The sequence below is a fragment of the Somniosus microcephalus genome, chromosome 14 (assembly GCF_052327205.1).
Source record: "Somniosus microcephalus isolate GS21.2 chromosome 14, FLI_Smic_1.0, whole genome shotgun sequence".
In the NCBI taxonomy this organism is placed as follows: domain Eukaryota; kingdom Metazoa; phylum Chordata; class Chondrichthyes; order Squaliformes; family Somniosidae; genus Somniosus; species Somniosus microcephalus.
Window position 1 is genome coordinate 103,808,971 of NC_141000.1, and position 21,684 is coordinate 103,830,654.

Below are 21,684 nucleotides of genomic sequence, written 5' to 3' on the forward strand. Positions count from 1 at the left end.
CGTTCAATTTAACTGTCACCTCAATGACGCCTCTCATGGCCACAGGTTCGCCGGTATACGTCTTTAGCACAATGTTTGTTGGCTGAAGGGTAAGATGCTTTAGCATTTTGTTGTAGACAGTGTCTGAAACAAGGGACACAGCCGCGCCTGTGTCCACCTCCATCCGCACTGATTGTCCCTCCACCAGTGGTGACACCCAGTAGCCATTTGAACCACTTGCAACCATCAGTATGTGCACCTCTTCCTCCTCAGAGGTGTCGCTCCCCTCTGTTTTGCTTGTTCCATCATACTGCACTGAATGAACACTCTTTTTCCTCTCTTGTCCAAATACAGACATTTTGCTTCCATGCTTCCCAGCTCTGTCTGTTCTTTTTTTACCTCTACAGGCACGTTCAATGTGACCCTTTTTGCCACAATTTCGGCATTCCAGCTCCGTACACCAGCAGTCATTAGCGTGATGGCCCGTTTTCCCACAACGGTAACATGTGCCGTTCCGCGCACCTTTAGGCTCAGACGACACCTTGTGAACTCTCCCTGTTGAACTCAACTGGTGAGCCTCCTTTTCCGCCATCTCCATGGAGACACTAACTTCAATGGCCTTTTCAAGAGTAAGGTGGTCCTCAGTAAGAAGGCGCTTCTGTGTGGCTGCATTTTGCAGACTGATATACCTATCAATTCATCCAATGAAAAGCGACGAGTTAAGAAAGTAACTATAGGTTTTTATTGGCTAAATAACAGAGCCCACTCTCGTGGGTGATCGGATACAACAAGGAGGAATGCCAGCCAGTCGACTACCTTTATACCTGGGCAGGTAGGTGGAGTCATGGGCGGAGTCAGCAGTGGTCAGCCCAGGTATAGCAGCGTGACAAGAGGCGACCTCGTATAGTGATACAACAGTGTGAACAGTGATAACCATAGAGTAACGATATAACAGTGATAACTATAGTGTAACGATAGTGAACGACAAAAGTGGTTTACCACATTCACCCCTTGTTTAGATTTGAGTCCGGCGGGGTGAAGTGTACTACCAGTTCTGGTATGTCAGTCTGTCCGGAGGCCTCGTAAGCCTTTCTGATCGTCGCAGCGGCGGTGTTGCATTATCCGGTGTTAATGCTGGTGTCTGCGTGGTCGGCGAAGGCTCGTGGGGTTCCGGCATGCCGTCTACCTGGTCTGGAATTGGGGGGGTGGTGGGGGGGGGTGAAGGTGGTGTCTCCGGAGTGCCCGAGGGTGCGAGGTCTCGTAAGGAAACTGTGTCCTCCCGCCCGTCTGGGTATGCCACAAACGTGTACTGGGGGTTGGCGTGCAGGAGGTCCACCCTCTCGACCAGGGGGTCCATTTTATGGGCCCTCACGTGCTTTCGCAGCAAGACGGGCCCCGGAGAGGTCAGCCAGGTTGGTAGCGTAGTTCCCGTAGTCGACTTCCTGGGGAAAGCAAACATTCGTTCATGGGGGGTGGCGTTGATGGCAGTGCAAAGTAGTGACCGGGTGGAATGCAGCGCTGCCGGGAGGACTTCCTGCCAGCGGGAGGTTGGGAGGCCCTTAGACTTTAAGGCTAAGAGGACGGCCTTCCATACCGTCGCGTTCTCTCTTTCTACCTGGCCGTTCCCTCGGGGGTTGTAGCTGGTGGTCCTGCTTGCAGCAATACCTCTCGCTAGTAGGAACTGACGGAGTTCCTCGCTCATGAAGGAGGAGCCCCGGTCACTATGTATATAGTTTGGGAACCCGAACAAGGCGAAGAGGTCGTTCAGGCATTTAATGACCGTGGTACTGGTCATGTCTGGGCAGGGGAAGGCAAAGGGGAAACGGGAGTACTCATCAACAATGTTGAGGAAGTACACATTACGGTCAGAGGACGGGAGGGGCCCCTTAAAGTCGATGCTCAGGCGCTCGAAGGGGCGGGTGGCCTTGATCAGGCTTGCTCTGTCCGGCCTAAAGAAGTGCGGTTTGCACTCGGCACAGGTCTGGCAGTTCCTGGTCATGGTCCTGACCTCCTCGATGGAGTAGGGCAGGTTGCGGGCCTTAATGAAGTGGTAAAGTCTGTTGACCCCGGGGTGGCAGAGGTCGTTGTGGAGGGTCTGAAGTCTATCACTTTGTGCGCTGGCGCATGTAATTCGTGACAGAGCATCGGGGGGTTCGTTCAGCTTACCTGGCCGGTACAAGATATCATAATCGTAGGTGGAGAGCTCGATTCTCCACCTCAAGATCTTGTCATTCTTGATTTTGCCCCTCAGCTTGTTATTAAACATAAAAGCGACCGAACGTTGGTCGGTAAGGAGGGTAAATCGTTTGCCTGCCAGGTAGTGCCTCCAGCGTCGTACCGCCTCCACAATCGCCTGGGCCTCCTTCTCAACCGACGAGTGTCGGATCTCAGGGCCCTGTAGGGTCCTTGAGAAGAAGGCCACCGGTCTCCCCTCCTGGTTAAGGGTGGCGGCTAGGGCGAAGTCGGATGCATCGCTCTCGACTTGGAAGGGGATGGACTCATCCACTGCGTGCATAGTGGCCTTGGCAATGTCTCCCTTAATGAGGGAGAAGGCTGCACACGCTTCCTCCGTAAGGGGGAAGGATGTGGACTTCATGAGGGGTCTGGCTTTGTCCGCATAATTGGGCACCCATTGGGCATAGTAGGCGAAGAGCCCCAGGGTTCTCTTCAGTGCCTTTGGACAGTGGGGGAGGGGTAGCTCCATGAGGGGGCGCATTCTTTCGGGGTCGGGGCCGATGACTCCGTTCTCTACTACACAGCCGAGGATGGCAAGGCGCGAGGTGTTAAACACACATTTATCCTTATTGTAGGTGAGGTTCAGCCGTTGGGCCGTACGGAGGAATCTCTCCAGATTAACATCATGGTCCTGCCGGTCGCGGCCGCAGATGGTGACGTTATCTAGATAGGGGAACGTGGCGTGCAGCCCGTTCTGGTCAACCATCCGGTCCATCTCCCTTTGGAAGACCGAAACCCCGTTGGTGACGGCGAAGGGAACCCTAAGGAAGTGGTAGAGGCGGCCGTTCGCCTCGAAGGCTGTATACTGGCGGTCCTCAGGGCGGATAGGGAGTTGGTGATAGGCCGACTTAAGGTCGATGGTGGAGAATACCCGGTACTGCGCAATCTGATTGACCATATCAGATATGCGGGGAAGGGGGTATGCATCCAGCTGGGTGTACCTGTTTATGGTCTGGCTGTAGTCGATGACCAGGTGGTTTTTATTGCCGGTCTTAACGACCACGACCTGGGCACGCCAGGGGCTGGTGCTCCCCTCGATGATGCCCTCCTTCAGGAGACGCTGCACCTCAGAGCTAATGAAAGCTCTGTCCCCGGCGCTGTACCGCCTGCTCTTGGTAGCGACGGGTTTGCAGTCGGGGGTGAGGTTAGCGAACAGGGAAGGTGGCGGGACCTAGAGGGTGGATAGGCCGCAGGTGTTACGCGGTGGGCGGTTTAAAATCTGCTGGTTGTCGACTGTGAGTGGGGGGAGGGGTCCGCCGTATGCTAGCGTGACGCTTTGGAGGTGGGATTGGAAGTCTAGGCCTAGTAGGACGGCAGCGCATAGCTGGGGCAGGACGAGGAGTTTAAAATTTTTATACTCCGTACCCTTAACCGACAGGGTCACAACACAGTAGCCGCTGATGTCTGTGGCGTGTGACCTCGATGCCATCGAGATCCGGTTGCGCGTTGGCAGGACAGGGAGGGAGTAGTGGCTCACCGTGTCTGGGTGGATGAAGCTCTCCGTGCTTCCGCTGTCGAACAGGCAGGTCGTGGCGTGGCCGTTTACTTTGATGTCCATCATCGACTTGGACAGGTGATGCGGGTGGGCCTGGTCCAGTGTGACGGAGGCTAGTGTATAGCTGAGCGAGTTGTTGTAGTCTGCGGTTGAGGCGGTAGTCGGGTCTAGAGGCACGGTGGCGGTCGGGCGTGGTGGGTAAAATGGCGTCTCCCACGAGGTTGGACAAAATGGCGGAGAAGATGGCTGCCCCCATAACTCACATGAGGCACTGCTGGTGTCGGTTGCCTGTATCAAAGATGGCCGCCCCCATGACTCACATGTGGGGATGCTGGCCTCTGTTGCCTTGAAGGAAGATGGCCGCCCCCACAGCTCGCATGAGGCACTGCTGGCCTCTGATGATCCACCTCTGCAGGCCTTAGCGAAGTGGCCTTTCTTCATGCAGTTTGAGCAGGTGGAGTTCCTGGCTGGGCAGCGCGACCTCAGGTGTTTCGCCTGGCCGCAGAAGAAGCAGCCGGCGGCCCGATCGCGGGGGTCCGATGTCGGAGCCGGTACCGGGGGTGGCGGTCTCGATCGGGTCCGGGACGCCGACGCTGAGGTAGGTCCCAGGGGGGTTGCTGCGAGGGGTATCGCGGTCGGGGTCGGTCCCAAGTCCCAGGGTCGCGAGTTACAGTACCTTGAGTATGCCTCGAGGTCCCGATGGGCCACCTCTAGAGAGAGAGCGAGGGCTGCAGCTTTGTCCAGGTCGAGGTCCCTTGCTTCCAGTAGTCTTTGCCGTGAGTAGTCGGACCGCAGGCCTTTCACGAAGGCATCGCGGACATTGTCTTCAGTATTTTCTGCCGCCGTTACCGCTTTAAAGTTACAGTCTCTGCCGAGTGCTTGTAGCACCCGTAAAAATTCCTCCACGGGCTCTCCTGGCTGTTGCGGGCGGGATCTTAGGAGGTGTCTGGCATACATGGAATTTACCGGGGTTTGGTACTGTCTTTTCAGCCGGTTGATGGTGTCCTCGTATGTTTTAAGGTCCCGGATGAGTGCGAAAACTTTAGGGCTCACTTGGGCGTTCAGAACTCTTAGCATGGATTTCTGAGGCACGCCGGATTCTCCCAGGTAGGCTTCGAAGCAGCTCAGCCAGTGTTCGAAGTCGAGGGCTGAGTTTGCTGCCTGTAGGTTTAGATCCAGGTACGGTGGTCTGAGGGCTCGCAGCCAGGCCGGCTGCTGTGGCTGTTGTAGCTGGGCGTCTGGCTGGTCGCTTGGCTGGTCGTTTGACTGCTCAGGTGTCGACATTTTAAAATTTAGCCAATAAAATTGATATACCTATCAATTCATCCAATGAAAAGCGACGAGTTAAGAAAGTAACTATAGGTTTTTATTGGCTAAATAACAGAGCCCACCCTCGTGGGTGATCGGATACAACAAGGAGGAATGCCAGCCAGTCGACTACCTTTATACCTGGGCAGGTAGGTGGAGTCATGGGCGGAGTCAGCAGTGGTCAGCCCAGGTATAGCAGCGTGACAAGAGGCGACCTCGTATAGTGATACAACAGTGTGAACAGTGATAACCATAGAGTAACGATATAACAGTGATAACTATAGTGTAACGATAGTGAACGATAAAAGTGGTTTACCACACAGACCACACACAAGTCTGTCTCTAATTCAGCACCTCCTTGAACTGGCAGTGTTCTGACAACCTTTTTAAAGCAGCAATAAACATCGTCATTGATTCCCCCTCCTCTTGATTCCGTTTGTGAAATCTAAATCTCTCAGCAATAACCAGAGGTTTTGGTGAAAAATGTGCTCCAAGAATTTCCACTAGTTGCTTATATGTTTTAGTTCCTGGTTTATCTGGCTGCACGAGGCTGCGAAGTAAATTGAAAGTCTTCGGCCCGATTACACTCAAAAAGTTAGGCACGACCTTTTCATTTGCAACCGTATTCGCCAATACAAAATAGTCAAAACGTTCCGTATATGCGCTCCATTGCTCCACATTTTCATCAAAATCACCGAAGATTCCTAATATAGTAGCCATCTCACGTTTCAAATTAAATTTTCTGTTTACTCACTGCACCCGTAACGTACGCAGATTCATCCGCTCCTCGTTGCCACTTGTTGTGTCGGCACCTTTCTACCTAGACACAATTTAGGACTCAGAACTCAGAGATTCAAACATGAAGTGCTTTATTGGAAGGAAAGGAAGTTGTGGGAAGTTCCGAACAAAGAGAGCTAAAACTTAACAGAGAACACCCAACCATTTATCTCCTGTGACAGCGCCACCACAGGTGGGAGGAGAACACACAATAGAACACACAATACATAACACTTACCTGGGGCACCGAAAAATGGGGTCATGAATTTGAATGTGGCACTAAATGAGTGATCAATGGTCATAATGGATCAAAAAAATCTATCCTAACGTCTCCAGTTAGGCATGTCCATTTGTTTTTAAAAACAGAAAATGTTGGAAACACTCAGCAGGTCAGGCAGCATCTGTGAAGAAAGAAACAGATGTTTCAGGTCGATGACCGAAGGTCAGGCAGCCTCTGTGGAGAAAGAAACCGAGTTAAAACCCTGATTCTCTTTCCACAGATGCTGCCTGACCTGCTGAGTATTTCCAGCATTTTCAGCATCCACAGTATTTTGCTTTTGCATTAATGCCCATTTAGTGTTTGGCTAAAGTCGACTATGAGAACCAGATTTTGATATATCTGCAGTTAGGATAAGCTGTTACAGGGTCTAGGTTCTTCCTAACATTGTCTGGGAACACTCCCGAGACTGATTGATTACAGAAAAGTTTCTGAACATACCAAAAATGTAAAAAAAATTCACAAGACAGTGATCCAATCTGCCACATGACTGTTACTGATTACTGATGATGAAACTGATTACTGATGATGAAACTAATACAAGACAAGGAAAACAAATGATCTTTAGTAACCAGTTACAGATTGTGCTATTGAAATTATTATAATTTTTAATTTGCAGCTTTTAGTGAGTGTTACTTTTAATTGATGCACATTGAATTTAACATAGGCGTCAGTTTTGAGCTGTAATTTACTTCAGTGACCTAATTTCTTACGCCATTCATTTCTTCCTTAAGACTGTCTATTGACTTACATCTGTAGTACACCTACAATTATCTTTCGTAACGGTGGGATTTCCATGGTACAGCTACTCCCAGGAAACTGGCTGTTTGTATTGTATGAGAGGCTGTATGACTTTACTGAGCTGCTTTCATTTTACTTAGTGGCCTTGGAAAAGGTTCAGGGGAGAGCTACGAAAATGATTCCTAGCTTAAAGCTACTCAAATAGGCTTAAGGAGCGGGGTCTATTAACTTTAGAGCCGCATAGACTTGGAGATGGCTTGAGAGAGGTCTATAAAATAATGAAAGGGCTGGATAGCATGCCTATTGATGGATTATTCCAGTTTAACAGATTGGGGATGGGGGTGGGGGGTGGGGGGGTGGAACCAGGGAACATGAGTTTAAAGAGTAGCAATAGACTGGATGTTAGGTGGTTCTTTTCCCAGAGAGTAGGGAGCCTCTGGATTGCATTGGCAGCTGATGTGATGGGTGCTGACTCTCTTGACTAGGGCAGAGATCACATCATATAGAAGATAAGTGGCTTTACCAATAACACATGGGTCGTGATTTTCGCTACCTCGGCGGGTCCATGGAGGGCGACGTCGGTGGCGGGTCGCGGCCTTGCTGCTGGCTCCATCCCGGCCTCTGACATGACTTTCCCCTGATTGGGCTTGTTAAGCCCGCCCAGCGAGTTTCCCAGCCAATTGAAGGAAGCGGGGCTGATGACGTCATTTGATGGCGCATCATCAGCCGGTTTCCTTAAAGGGACCATGCGCAAATTTACTTTGACATCTGTGCTGTCAGTGTTCTACAGCATTGAGGTGCTGCAAACACTGACAAGCACTGCACAGAGGTAGAGGGCTGCACCCAGGCTCTCCCATGACTGCCTCCATATGCTTACCTCCCCAGGAGACCAACGCAGCCTGGTTGCACATTGCACAGAAGGGCAGAAACAGGGATGTCATCAGGAGGACCAGGCTGCAGTGGCGCAAACCTTTCAATGATCTCAGTAGATCATGAAACATTACTGCAAAGCCACACTCAACCTCATCCTGCTGTGCCTCTCATCACATCCCCATCACTCTGCCTTCCCTACCCTACTCCTGCACATCCTTACTCACACCAACTTACCTTGCACCTCCACCCATCCCTCTCTATCTACATTATCACATCTCCATCTCACTAGCCACCCCTCACACTCACCCTCACCCTAGTCCAATCATACCAACTAACAACACACAAGGGTAGGCACTTGTGTGTTTTAGCCAATGTTCATGTGAAGTTTCTGTTAATGTGCTGTCAAACATTGAAACCTTTATTTTCAACACTTTGTGTTCTTGGACTGATTTGTGTGCACCTTTGGAAGTGGCTTAGTGAGTTGCAGTGAATGGTGAGACACAATGGTACCGCTCTCAATGCTGATGAGTGTGAAAGGAATGGCTTGGGCATTGTAGCAATATTTTATGTTGTTGGTGTGGGGTGGTGCCAACCTGGCACATCATGTGGCAGCCAGGGTGTACAGTGTAAAGTGAAGTAAATCTGGCCATGGTGAGGCCATCCCTGGCATCCCAGGCAGCAATGTGCTGATGCCCTGTGTCCTGTGCTGCATCAGGTGATTGCAGAGAAGGTTGGTGTTGTTGTTGGTGCTGCCTGGTGTGCCTGGTGATGCTGGTGTTGGGGCTGATTGTGGTCAGATTCTGAGGACCAAGGTGAGAGAGTATAAATGCAGCCATGCTGATGGAATAGATGGCAGGTGAAGTAGAGTTGACAGAAGCGATCTGACAATGGAGGTAGAGGTAATGAGGTCAGACTGGATGGAGACTTGTGTAAAGACTTGCAGTGTTCTGAATCTGTAGTGTAAATGCAGTTTAGAGAAGCTAATGGTTAAAGAAACATTTCTCAATCAGCTGGGAGCTTTGACTTAACATTTGAAGCTGTCAACTCATCAGCTGATTCAATGGCAAGTGCCACCCCGCCTCAACTTCACAGACGAGGTCTAGGCACAGCTGGAAACTGGTGGGCGACCTGTTAAATTCAAAAAGCTGGGAAAAAAAGCATTGTTAAGTGGCTGTAAACAAGTCACTAATGATTTGAATTGGGTCCCCCACCACTGCCTGTCGGGTCTGCCCAGCGCTGGCAGACCCGACATCGGAAAATGCAGATGTGCGCCTTTTGACAGTAGGTTCCCAACCCACTGTCAATCATTTAAAATTTCACAGCTGACCCGCCACCAAACGGGTCCGCTGAGCGCTGGCAAAATCGCAGCCATGATCCATGTGTTCTCCTGGACTGGTTTCAATCTTCTGAGGGGGTCAGAGAAGAATTTTCCAGAGTATTTTATCCCATATTGGCCCTAGGATTTTTTTTGCCTCTCCTAGGATACTTCATGGCTTCAGCGGGTGGGAAGTGTCCAGTCATGTTGCTCCAGGTATCATGAATGTGAGGCAGGCTTGATGGACCAGCTGCACTCTTCGTATGTTCATAGGTTCGTACTTAAACACTGTTACGATTTCAAGGTCTTCAAGCTTGAGAAATAGAAGCAGACTTTCACTACAGATGTTTCAAATGTAAAAATATTTTTTTATGAAAATGCAGTCTTCAGTAAGAACTGGTACTGGAATTGGGGCTGTTAGATTAGTACTGGTACTGGGATTGAGACTGCTAGGCAAGTCCTGACAATGGGCCAGAATTTACAGTGTCTTCGAAATCCTTCAGAAAGGCTCTGCAAGTTCCGGGTTTCCACATGCATTACAAAAACCCGGAACTTGCGATCTGTCAAGGTATGCCTTGACAGATTATATGAACCGACTGGAAAATCACTTTCGCTGGCGCAGAGTTGGGCTATTTGCCCAACAACTGCCCAGCAATTGCACACAAAACTCTTACGGCTGCTAAAAGCAGGCATACGGCCTGCTTCCACCAGCGTAAGGGCTATTATAAATCTTAAATTAAAATTTAAAAATAAAAATGATGCACAAACACTTGAAATTAGTTTATGCAAATATTGGCCGGGAGTAAAATGTTTAAAATTATTTTTCATAAAAGCAAATTTTTATTCTATTTGGTGCAATGAAGGGTCTTCCAATTAAATTTGAAATTCAGAACATTTATATTTATTAGAGTTGTCTAAATTGTTTAATTATTTGGGGACGCCATTGCATGTCATAAGGGGATTCCGTTCGGAAATGACTGCAATGGAATCCTCCTTTCTCATTGGAGGACCTGGCCCACGTGCTCCCAGGGGCGCTTCCGAACCGCCTGCATCCCTGGCATCCGTGGGCCTTTACGCAGTCGTACGCCTGCAGGCCTGGGACCCGAGCTCTCTCTAGCTGTGGAGCCAGGAGGTAAGTTCGGAAATATTTCGCGGGTCAGAGGCGTACTCCGGAGGTACGCCTCTGACCGCAAATTCAGGGTCGTTAAGTTTGCATCTTGAGCTGAGAGAGGTCAGTGGAGTGTGAAAGACCAGAAGAGTATTGAAATGTAATTTACTTCATTTTTAGCTTCTCAATTTTAGAAGCTGTTTAAAGTTGTTTATTTGGCACCTTAACTATGAGCTGGTAATGGGTAATTAATTGATGACAAGAGAGGTGTGATTAATGTTGCCTGATTGATGGTTGTTTTCCTTTAGCAGTTGGGCTACTGTGTAAGTTAAGATGGTGTAGCTTTGAACTTAACAGCAAGAGCAGAATCTTGAGCTGTAAGAGGTCAGTGGAGTGTGAAAGGCCTGAAGAGTATGGAGTTTCACCTCGGAGGGAGTTCAGTCTTGAAGTGCCATTGAACAGGAATAATCTTTTTTCCTAAAATTAATAATTGTGTCTTTTTATTTCATTCTGGGGATAAGGGTGTTGGTAGCAAGGCCGTCATTTATTGCCCATCCCTAGTTGCCCTTGAGAAGGTGGTGGTGAGCCTTCTTCCTGAACCGCTGCAGCCCATGTGGCGATGGTGCTTTCACAGTGCTGTTATGTAGGGAGTTCCAGAATTTTGACCCAACGACCATGAAGCCATAATTATTTTTATAGCCACTTATTAGCACGACTGATTATCTATTGTTACCATGTTAATAAGAACATAAGAAACAGGAGTAGGAGTAGACCATTACACCCTTCGAGCCTGCTCAGCCATTCAATAAGATCATGGCTGATCTTCTACCTCAACTCCACTTTCCCGCCCTATCCCCATATCCCTTGATTCCCTTAGTGCCCAAAAATCTATTGATCTCTATCTTGAATATATTCAACAACAGAGCATCCACAGCCCTCTGGGGTAGAGAATACCAAAGACTAGTAACTAGGTTATTAGACTAGTACTGATATGATTACTGATACTGGGACTGGAGTTGCTAGTGGATCTTCACTGCTATGTACACTAGGGGAATTGCCATTGAGATTAAGATGACTAAAGTTCCGTAATTTTACCCTGGCTTGATTTACAGTCTGCTTCGTATCCTGTCTGAGAAGTGATACAATTGATTCTGCGTGTGTTTAGCGGGCTGGAGTGTCACCTACTATCAGAACTTGAGCAGATACTAATGTACAGCTCAACAGGACTCTAACTTGGTACTGTTCAGAAAACAATGGAATACTTTGATCGGGCCAAGTTCCTTTTGCACAGTTCCATATGAGGAAAAATAAGATGGTACCTTGTCCGCATAATCACATCTCGCTCGCAGGAGCTGCTCTTTATTTTACCCCTCTCTATTGTCCTGTTTTAAATTGCTCTAATTATCTCCTTACACTTGACTGCGTCTTACCAATGATTAAAAAGAAAACATAATTAAAATTTGAGTCAACTGTCAAACCACAGCAGCTGTGAAGGCTATAGACAAAAAAGAATCCGAAAAAAACCAAACTTCTTGTACAGTGTCTAAAATTAGAGCAGCGTAGCCATCTATTTGAACTGAGCTCAGGCTGCCTCGCACAGTGCTCAGACTTCAGTGGTGAGCATCATGTCATGCATAGCCACAGCCATGGCCTGGCTCTCCCACATTCGGAAAAATGTTGCTGAGAATGGGCTGTTGGTGATATCAGTGGACGAGCGCTGAACACACAGGCACAACATTCCTCCGTCTGGTGTTGCAGTGCAGGTGTTAACCTATTCGAAACTAGTGAGTTAACCCCTGTGTTGAAAAGCTGAGGGGGGAGAATTTTAGCTGAATGGGTTGTGTTCAATTGCTGATGGCAGTCACTTTTTAGGCATTGTATCTCAAGAAACACTTATCGAAATTCGTAACTCTAGCACTTGGCCATAAATGCAATAAAAAATGTTGGAGATTCTCATAATGAAGGTATCAATATCATCGCCCCCGATTTTCAGGCTGCATCGACCCATGGTGTAGGTGGCAGCTCAGAGGAGTGGCCCCTCCCAAATTTTGTGCTGCTCGTCTCACCTCCTAATTTAAATGGCTTTTGGCACATGGAAAGTTTGCCCAGGGAGTTTGCATTTAGCACACCTGGCCGGGGGAAGGGGGCGAAAGGGGCATGTCGAGACAGCAGCTCTTAAAGGGCTGCACCGCGTCATAAAAGGAGTTGTGCTGGTGGCAGAAAAGTTGGTTAATTGTCACAATGGCACAGGGGAGACATGTGGGCCTCATTGCTCCGTTCGATGATGCAGAATTGGAAATGTTGCTGCAGCAGATACACCAACGGAGCATAGTCCTAACTGAGGCAGCAGGCTACCCTTCTCTGACAGCTGGGATGCAAGCCGCAGTAGGTGACAGTCCATGCAGCCATCCAGGGCTAATTGCACTCGAGTGCTGGTATCAGGAGGTAGGTGTAGGAATGTATATTCACTCTGAATCAGTATCCCTCTAAGTGAACTCGATATCCACCCGCTCCACCACTGATGTACTGTGGCTACAGTACGTGCTACCTGCAAGATGCAGTGCAGCACCTTATCAAACGTACTGTGACAGCACCTCCCAGCTCCGCCACCTTTACCACCAAAAACGACAAGAGCAGCAAGATCATGGGAACACCATCACCTCCAGATTCTCCTTCAAGTCACACACGGTCCTGGCTTGGACATATACCACCATTTCGTGAGCATTGCCGGGTCAAAAATCCCAGAATTCCCCACCTAGCTCCATTGTGGGACCATCATCACCACAGTGTCAGCCGTGGCTCAGTGGGTAGCACTCTTGCCTCTGAGTCAGACGGTTGTGGATTCAAATCCCACTCCAGAGACTTGAGCACAAAAATCAAGGTCAACACTCCAGTGCAATGCTGAGGGAGGGCTGCACTGTCGGAGGTGCCATCTTCTGGATGAGACTGTCTGCTCTCTTGGGTGGATATAAAAGAATCCATGGCACTATTTCGAAGAAGAGCAGTCCTCCCTCAATCAACATCGCTAAAACAGATGGGGGAGAAATTCAGTATAGCCCTGTTTGGGGCGCCAGCCTCGCCAGGGCGCTAAAAGTAGCGCCCCGAAAACATTCGCACCCCTGCACTGGAAATTGAGTGGTTGTGCCCCAAAGGGAAGCGCGGCGCTACTGGAGGTACCCCGCATCCCTCCTGGGGCGCTGTGAGTGAATATCATGCCGCAGTGCCACACGCTGCGGCACGTCGCGCTACGGTATTGCAGGCCTTCCTCCCCTTCTTAAAGGGGTGAGGGCTTGTGCAGTGTGATCTGGGGCCCAGCTGGGCCCCCGAGGATCGGGAGTGCTGGCAAAAGAACTCTTGGAGCGCAGCCGGCACTCCGCGGGGGCGGGGGTGGTTCAGGAGGCCGGGGACGGGAGCGCAGGCAGGTGCTGGCAGGTGACCAACAACAAAAGTGGCCGCCCCGCACCTCGCCTTTAATTTGCGCCTCCCTGGCCGCAGGTAGGCCCCCCTGAACCCGTCGGACATAGCGTCCGGCAGTAAATCAGGGGGCGCGGCCGGGGCGTCAGCAGGGCACTGCGCACACCGATGACGTCATCGGCAGCGGCGCAGCGCTAACGGTTAGCGCCACCACTAAAGTCCCGCAGAATTTAGCGGGAGGTGTGGGCAGTGCCGCGCCCGGGCGCCAGTTGGCTTGCGACCTACTAAGCGCCCTCTTAAGGCGCTAACGGGTGGCATAACCTACTGAATTTCTCCTCCATTATCTGGTCATTATCACGTTTGCTGTTTGTGGAACTTTGCTGTGCGCGAATTGGCTGCCGCATTTCCCACATTACAACAGTGACTACACTTCAAAAAGTAGTTAATTGGCTGTGAAGCACTTTGGGATGTCCTGAGGTCATGAAAGGTGCTATATAAATGCAAGTCTTTCTTTTTAGCAGTTTAAAGAGGAAGCCCACCAGCACTTTCTCACGCAAACAAGGGGAGGTTAATAAAAGCAGCCTTGCCAGCATTGGCCACATCCTACCAATGAATTTTAAAAAAGACACAACCTTATGACAGCCTCTCTTCTGAAGCAGAAGTGGTAAAGGCAGAGAGTCCCCAATGAGCTTTGTCATGCCCATAGCACAACCTCCAGGAAGTTCTTCACTGCAAAACCACAGTGTGTTCTCAATGGCCCAGTTTTATTATTCATCCTGGCCCACAAGTGAGGTTCTGGTGCCTGCATGGAGCCTCCAACAGTTGGAGCTATATAGTTAATGAAGTTAAAAGTTAGAGAGATACTAATAAAAGCAATATTCCCGGACCTAGATAACATATATCCTGTACATTTTTATTTATATTTCCCTGATAACATAAGAACATAAGAAATAGGAGCAGGAGTAGGCCATTCAGCCCCTTGAGCCTGCTCCGCCATTCAATAAGATCATAGCTGATCTTCTACCTCATCTCCACTTTCCTGCACTATCCCCGTATCCCTTGATTCATTTAATATCCAGAAATCTATTGATCTCTGTCCTGAATATACTCAACGACTGAGCCTCCACAACCCTCTGGGGTAGAGAATTCCAAAGATTCGCCACCCTCTGAGTGAAGAAATTTCTCCTCATCTCAGTCCTAAATGGCCGAACCCTTATTCTGAGACTGTGACCCCTGGTTCTAGACACCCAGCCAGGGGAAACATCCTCCCTGCGTCTACCCTGTAAAGCCCTGTAAGAATTTTGTATGTTTCAATGAGATCCTCTCTCATTCTTCTAAACTCTAGAGAATATAGGCCTAATCTACTCAATCTCTCCTCATGGGACAATCCCCCCATCCCAGGAATCAGACTGGTGAACCTTCGTTGCACTTCCTCTATGGCAAGTATATCCTTCCTTAGGTAAGGAGCCCAAAACTGTACACAATACTCCAGATGTGGCCTCACCAGGGCCCTATATAATTGCAGTAAGACGTCTTTACTCTTATACTCAAATCCTCTTGTGATAAAGGCCAACATACCATTTGCTTTCCTAATTTCTTGCTGTACCTGCATGTTAACTTTCAGTGATTCATGTACAAGGACACCCAGGTCCCTCTGAACACCAACATTTCCCAATCTCTCACAATTTAAAAAATACACTGCTTTTCTATTTTTCCTACCATAGTGGATAACTTCACATTTCTCCACATTATATTCTATTTGTCATGTTCTTGCCCACTCACTTAGCCTGTCTATATCCCCGTGAAGCCTCCTTGCATCCTCCTCACAACTTACATTCCCACCCAGCTTTGTATCATCAGCAAACTTGGATATATTACATTTGGTCCCATCATCCAAAGCATTGATGTAGATTGTGAATAGCTGAGGCCCAAGCTCTGATCCTTGCGGCACCCCACTAGTTACAGCCTGCCAACCCGAAAATGACCCGTTTATTCCTACTCTCTGTTTTCTGTCCGTTAACCAATCCTCAATCCATGCTAGTATATTACCCCCAATCCCATGAGCCCTAATTTTGTTTAATAAGCTCTTGTGTGGCACCTTATCGAATGTCTTCTGAAAATCCAAGTATATCACACCCACTAGTTCCCCCTTATCTATTCTGCTAGTTACAACCTCAAAAATCTCTAACAGATTCGCTAAACACGATTTCCCTTTCATAAATCCGTGTTGACTCTGCCCAACCCCATTATTATTTTCTAAGTGCCACGTTCTTAATAATAGATTCTAGCATTTTCCATACTACTGATGTCAGGCTAACTGGTCTGTAGTTCTCCATTTTCTCTCTCCCTCCTTTCTTAAATAGTGGGGTTATATTTGCTATCTTCCAATCTGGGGGAACTGTTCTAGAATCTATGGAATTTTGGAAAATGACAACCAATGCATCCACTATCTCTATAGCCACCTCTTTCAAAACCCTAGGATGTAGGCCATCAGGTCCAGGGGATTTATCGGCTTTCAGTCCCATTAATTTCTCCAGTACTATTTTTTTGCTAATAATGGGGCAGTAATTCCTCCCCAAACGCGTGAGTACGGAAGGGGTACTCACGCGTCTGGCCGGAGGAAATGCCGGTTTTCAGCATGCACAGCGCATGCGCTGAAAACCGGCATTTCCTCTCCTCTAACCCAAGAGGTGAAGAGGCTAGCGCGTGCGCTGTAGGGGGCAGCGCGTGCGTCTTGGATTTCCTCTGTTTTGGGGGATTTGCGCATGTGTAAAGGCCTCCGGTCTTTACGCTTGTAAAAAGCACACATAAGTATTTATTTTTACAGGTAAGTGGTGTTTTAGTGCAATTTAGAATTTTTTTTTCCACAGGTTTATTATTTTAAAGAATCTACAATAAGGTAAGTTTAGTTTTAGACCCTTTTTATTAAAAATTTATTTTTTTCAAAAAAAGAATTATTGTTTAAATTATTTTTTTTAACTTATTTATACTTAATTTAATGATTGGGATGTTTTTTAAATTTTTATTTAAAGTTTAAGTAGTGTTTTGGGGTGCAGTACTTTTCATGAGTTTGACAGTTCTTACTCTCAAACTTATGAATGAAGTTTCCCCTCCCATGATTGGCTGCACAGTGCTCACCTGATCCCAGCCGGCACATCGCACTAACTACGCTGCTGGGTCAGGTTAGCACAGCGCGCCGACATCAGAACCGGGCCACTGAAAGGAAATCCACTGCAGGCCAGGCTTCAGATGTCGGCGCGCCGGGTAAGTGCACATCGGGGGCTTGCACGCGCGGCAAGCCCCCGACACCAAGTTCTGGGCCAATTTCTTTCAGTTCCTCATTCTGGCTAAAGCCTTGGTTCTCCGCTATTTCCGGGAAGTTTTTTGCGTCTTCTTCTGTGAAGACAGACACAATTGGCCGCGATTTTGCCGGCACTCAGAGAGGCAGGTCAGAGTTAAAGTCCTATTGATTGACGGTGGGTCCCGAACCCGCCTCCAAACAGCCATCCCAAGTGTCGAGTCCCCGATTTGTGAATGGACCCAACACCTAGCAGCAGGAAATGGATTAAAGGCAATTACCTGCCTATTAACAGGTACTTGTCAGCAGTGTTCAGCCTGTTTATCGATTTTCCCACTTCTGGGTCGTGTTTCACAACATCCAGACACCACGCCAGGTAAGTGTGGCATGTTGTGAGTCTGGTGTAATGTTTGTGAAAAGATGACAGCTGCAGAAGTGGTGTCAAGGGTGCAATGTTGCACATGGTGAGTTTCAGAGCAAAGAAAATGTTACTGCATTTTTAAAACATATAGGGGGAGAAATTCGGTTGGTTGCGCCAGCGATTAGCGCCTAAAGAGCCCGAGATTTGGGGCATTACCCAATTTTCGGGTGGGCGCAATGAACCCAGCGCTTCCTGCCATATTGAGTAGCCCTTTAGCACCGGCGATAACTCTTTGCGCCCGCGAGCGGGCGCAGGCAGATCATGACATAATTTCATTGTGCAACGCCTTTTTGGCGCCCCGGACCGGAAATTCAGTGGCGCCCCCCTCCGTTCCGCCTGGCGCTATTAGTGACAGTTGGATGGAATGTTACCAGGTCCTTCTCGGACTCGGGGGGGCGCTCTTTAAAGGGGACAGCACTAGTATAAAAGCGGCAGCCATTTGGGCTGGCCATCCTGCGCGCTGCTGGAGAGAGTTTCAAACCTTCAGTTGCAGAGAGTTCTTCTCATTGAGCCAGCGGAGCCTTGGGACCGTCAACCCTGTCCAGAACAGTTTGATTGTGAGAGATTACTGCGTCTTACTTGTCTGACATAATAATGGGAGCTGCTTTGGAGGGGAACGTCATCCTGGCAGAACAACTGGCAAGGGCACAGAGACGGAGGGAGAGAGGGCCGGGATTGGCCAGAAGGAGGAGGGGCAATGGACATCGCCAAATCCGACCATACGCTGCCAGGGTTTTCAGGCAGCAGGTGTCATACATTGCCATGTCGGAGGAGCAGTGTATGCGAAGGCTCTGATTCGGAAAGGATGTGGTGACTGAGCTGTGCCACCTGCTTGCTGAAGATCTGCAGCCGCGGCTACGGTGCAGGACCTCTCTGTCGGTGGCCGTCAAAGTCACTGTTGCCCTCAACTTTTTCGCCAGTGGCTCATTTCAGGCAGCAACTGGGGACATATAAAATATTTCACAATTTGCGGTGCATTGCTGCATCCGGCAAGTGACAGCTGCCCTCTATAGAAGGAGGCACGAATTAATCACCTTCCCTGTGACCCTGGAGAAGCAGGGGGAACACGTGCAGGGCTTCGCGGCTATTGCGGACTTCCCCATGGTGCAGGGGGCCATTGATTGCACACACGTGGCTTTGCGGGCGCCATTACAGAATCCTGAGGAGTTCGCAACCGCAAGGGGTTCCACTCCCTCAATGTGCAGCTGGTCTGTGATCACCGGCAGATGATCATGGCGGTCAACGCACAATTCCCTGGCAGCAGCCATGACACCTTCATCCTGCGGCAGACCTCAGTGGCTGACCTTTTTGAGGCCCCAGCTCGCCCACGAGGCTGGCTTCTTGGCGACAAGGACTATCCTCTCTGCCCATGGCTCATGACCCCGCTCCATTTGCCCAGCACCCCGGCAGAAGAGCATTACAACAATAGCCATCAGGCGACCAGGAACATTGTGGAGCACACAATTGGTGTGCTGAAGCAGCGTTTCCGTTGTCTCGACCATTCGGGGAGCGCCCTACAGTACTCGCCGGAGCATGTGGCACGCATCGTCATTGTCTGCTGCACGCTCCACAACCTGACCATTTGACGCACCCAGCCAATGCCAGCCGACTCTCAAGGTCCAGCAGAGCAGGCGGACGAGGAGGAGGAGGAGGAGGAGGAGGAGGAGGAAGATGGGAGGGCTCCAGAAACTGGAAGGGCCGTTCGTCAGAGGCTCATAAGGACACGGTTCTAGGCCCCTCTGACGGAATGCTGGCTGTGATTGGAACAGCGCCTTTCAGTTTGCAGTAAGCCTATGAAGGCCACCATGATTGTAAATAGTCTACAGCTCCATTGTAAATAAAACATTTTCTTTATTTTCAAAAAAGTGCTTCCTTCCAGCATGACAACGTAATGGTAACAGAAAGCATGACTAACAAGCTAACAGATAACTGTCTGGCAAACCGGCGAGACTAACCAAAACATAACAAACAAACACAGCAGGTGTGGACGGCCTTGAATTCGAAAAAAGACACGTCTTAGCACCTCCCTCTACTGTTGACTCCTTGATGGAGACCGACTTCTCTTACGAGGTCGGCACCTTCCCTCCCTGCAGCTCCTCCGTAATTGGACCCCAGTGGCTGCGTAAACGCTGGGGGACGCCTGCTGAGTGTCTGGAAGCGCTGAAGCCCCTGAGGGACGGCCTGGATGAACTCTGGGCTTGGAGGGCCCGCAAGCTGGCTGCTCCAACTGGGCATGGCTGGAAGCAGTCTGCCGTGCAGGTGGTGGCACTGCACTGCTGACGTTCCAGCGGTGGCGTGAGGAATGCTCACAAGCCGAGAGAGGACACCTGCACCGTGGTCGGCCGACACACTGGTACTCTGACGGGGCCGCACCGGATCATCCGCCACAATCGACTGCTCCACAGATTCATGGCCTGCTGTGGTGCTGCAAGGGCCCGGGGTGATCCTGCCTGATGCAGCTAGGGTGGCAGCAGTGAGTGTTCGCGTGGCCTCAATTTGCGTGTGGATGAGGCCAGCAAGTGACTGCGTGGCAGCAGTGAGGACCTGCGTTGCAGGTGCCAGTGCTTCGGAGAAGCCATGGACAGTCCTTTCCACTGCTTCGGACAAGGCCGGAACAGTCCTTTCCACTGCCTCGGACAAGGCCGGAACAGTCCTTTCCACTGCTTCGGAGAAGGCCGGAACAGTCCTTTCCACTGCTTCGGACAACGCCGGAACAGTCCTTTCCACTGCTTCGGACAAGGCCGGAACAGTCCTTTCCACTGCCTCGGACAAGCCCTGGAAAGACCTTTCCATTGCTGCCCCGAAGCCCTGGACAGACTTTTCCATTGCTGCCCCGAAGCCCTGGACAGTCCTTTCCATTGCTGCCCCAAAATCCAGCACACTCTTTGCCAGTGTGTCTATCGACTCAGGCATCCTCCCCACTGCAGCTATAAGCTCAGTGTGCCTGAGCCGGGCCTGGGCGCTCATCTCGGCAAGGCTACACACCTCCTCTGCACTCTGTGCAGCAGTCATCGTGGCCTGCCTCACCCTCCAGGGAGACTGCCCCCGAGCTTCCTTACCCCCCGCGCGTGGGTGCAGGCCGCTGGTTCCTGCAACTGGCTCCTCATCAGAGCCCCCCCCATCCCCTCCAGGGAACTGCTATCCCCAGTCTCCAGATGCCTTGGCTCCCCTGAGGCTGGCACGGATGGTCCGGCTTCCTCCTGCTCGTCGCCTCCGGAGCCACTGGCACTGGCAGCTTGAGGGGCCGGCTCCCGAGCTGGTGATGCAGCATCTGAAAGCAGGGAGGTTGAAGAGTGGCTTTAGCAAAAGGACAGCTTGGCAGCAAGGGATGCAAGAGTGCGGCAATGCTATGACATGGGTCCACAGTGAGAAAGCATGCTGGCGGGGGAAACAAGTGGAAGGAGACAGCTGTAATAGTTGAGAACCTTACCATCGCTGTGGACAATGGGGTCGGCAGCTGCAGTGGTAACAGGACCACTCAGACATCCTCCAACAATCTGGTGGACTCTCTCCTCGAGATCCGTCAGAGGCTGCAGTTGAGGACGACCTCCTCCGGTGCGAAGCTGGTCCTTGCGGTTTCTCGCCAGCTTGGCCTGCAGGGGAAAGGACGGGACGTGATGTTACATGATGCCCTGAGTTATCATCTCATGTCCCCCATGGTGGAAGAGCCCTTACATGATGCCCTGAGTTATCATCTCATGCCCCCCATGGTGGAAGAGCCCTTACATGATGCCCTGAGTTATCATCTCATGCCCCCTGATGTGCCTTAATAAATCCGAAACTCGATGTTAGCGAAACAAAACAAGGCTTTTATTGACTTAGAAGGTAACACACAGAGGAGAATGTATCTTCCATCCAGAGGTCTGCCGTACTGGATGTGCTGCAGGCTGGGCCAGCTTACATTGGAGCCAGGTTGATGCGCCATCAATTACTCAAAAGACTGAGGTTGAGCGAGTAACAACCAGGCTTTTATTAACTAAAGAATGAAGGTCTAGTCTCGAGTGGTCGACCCGTCCAGAATACTAAGGGACTGGGAGGTAGTCACTTATATACCTGGAATAGTGGGAGGAGTCAGCCGAGGCATGTCCAGACCTGTACCTAGTGGAATACACATACAGACAGAGACAGGTATAACAGTGGTTTACCACATTCACCCCTTGTTTAAAAATGAGTCCGGCGGGGTGAAGTGTATTTAAAAGTTCGTGTATTGGAGTCTCCCCGGAGGTCTTGTCTGCCGCTGTGATCGACGTGGCGACGGCAGGGGTGGTGGAGCTTCCGGCGTCGCGTCCCGTGTAGGCTGGGGCCCTGGAGTGTAGTCCTCGTGGGTGACGGTCCAAGGCGAGCCGGCTGCTGGGGTTGGATATCGGGTCGTGGGGGGGGTGGTGGTAATGGGTATTGGGTTACAGCGGTCCCCGAGGGTGCGAGGTCTCGTATGGAGACTGT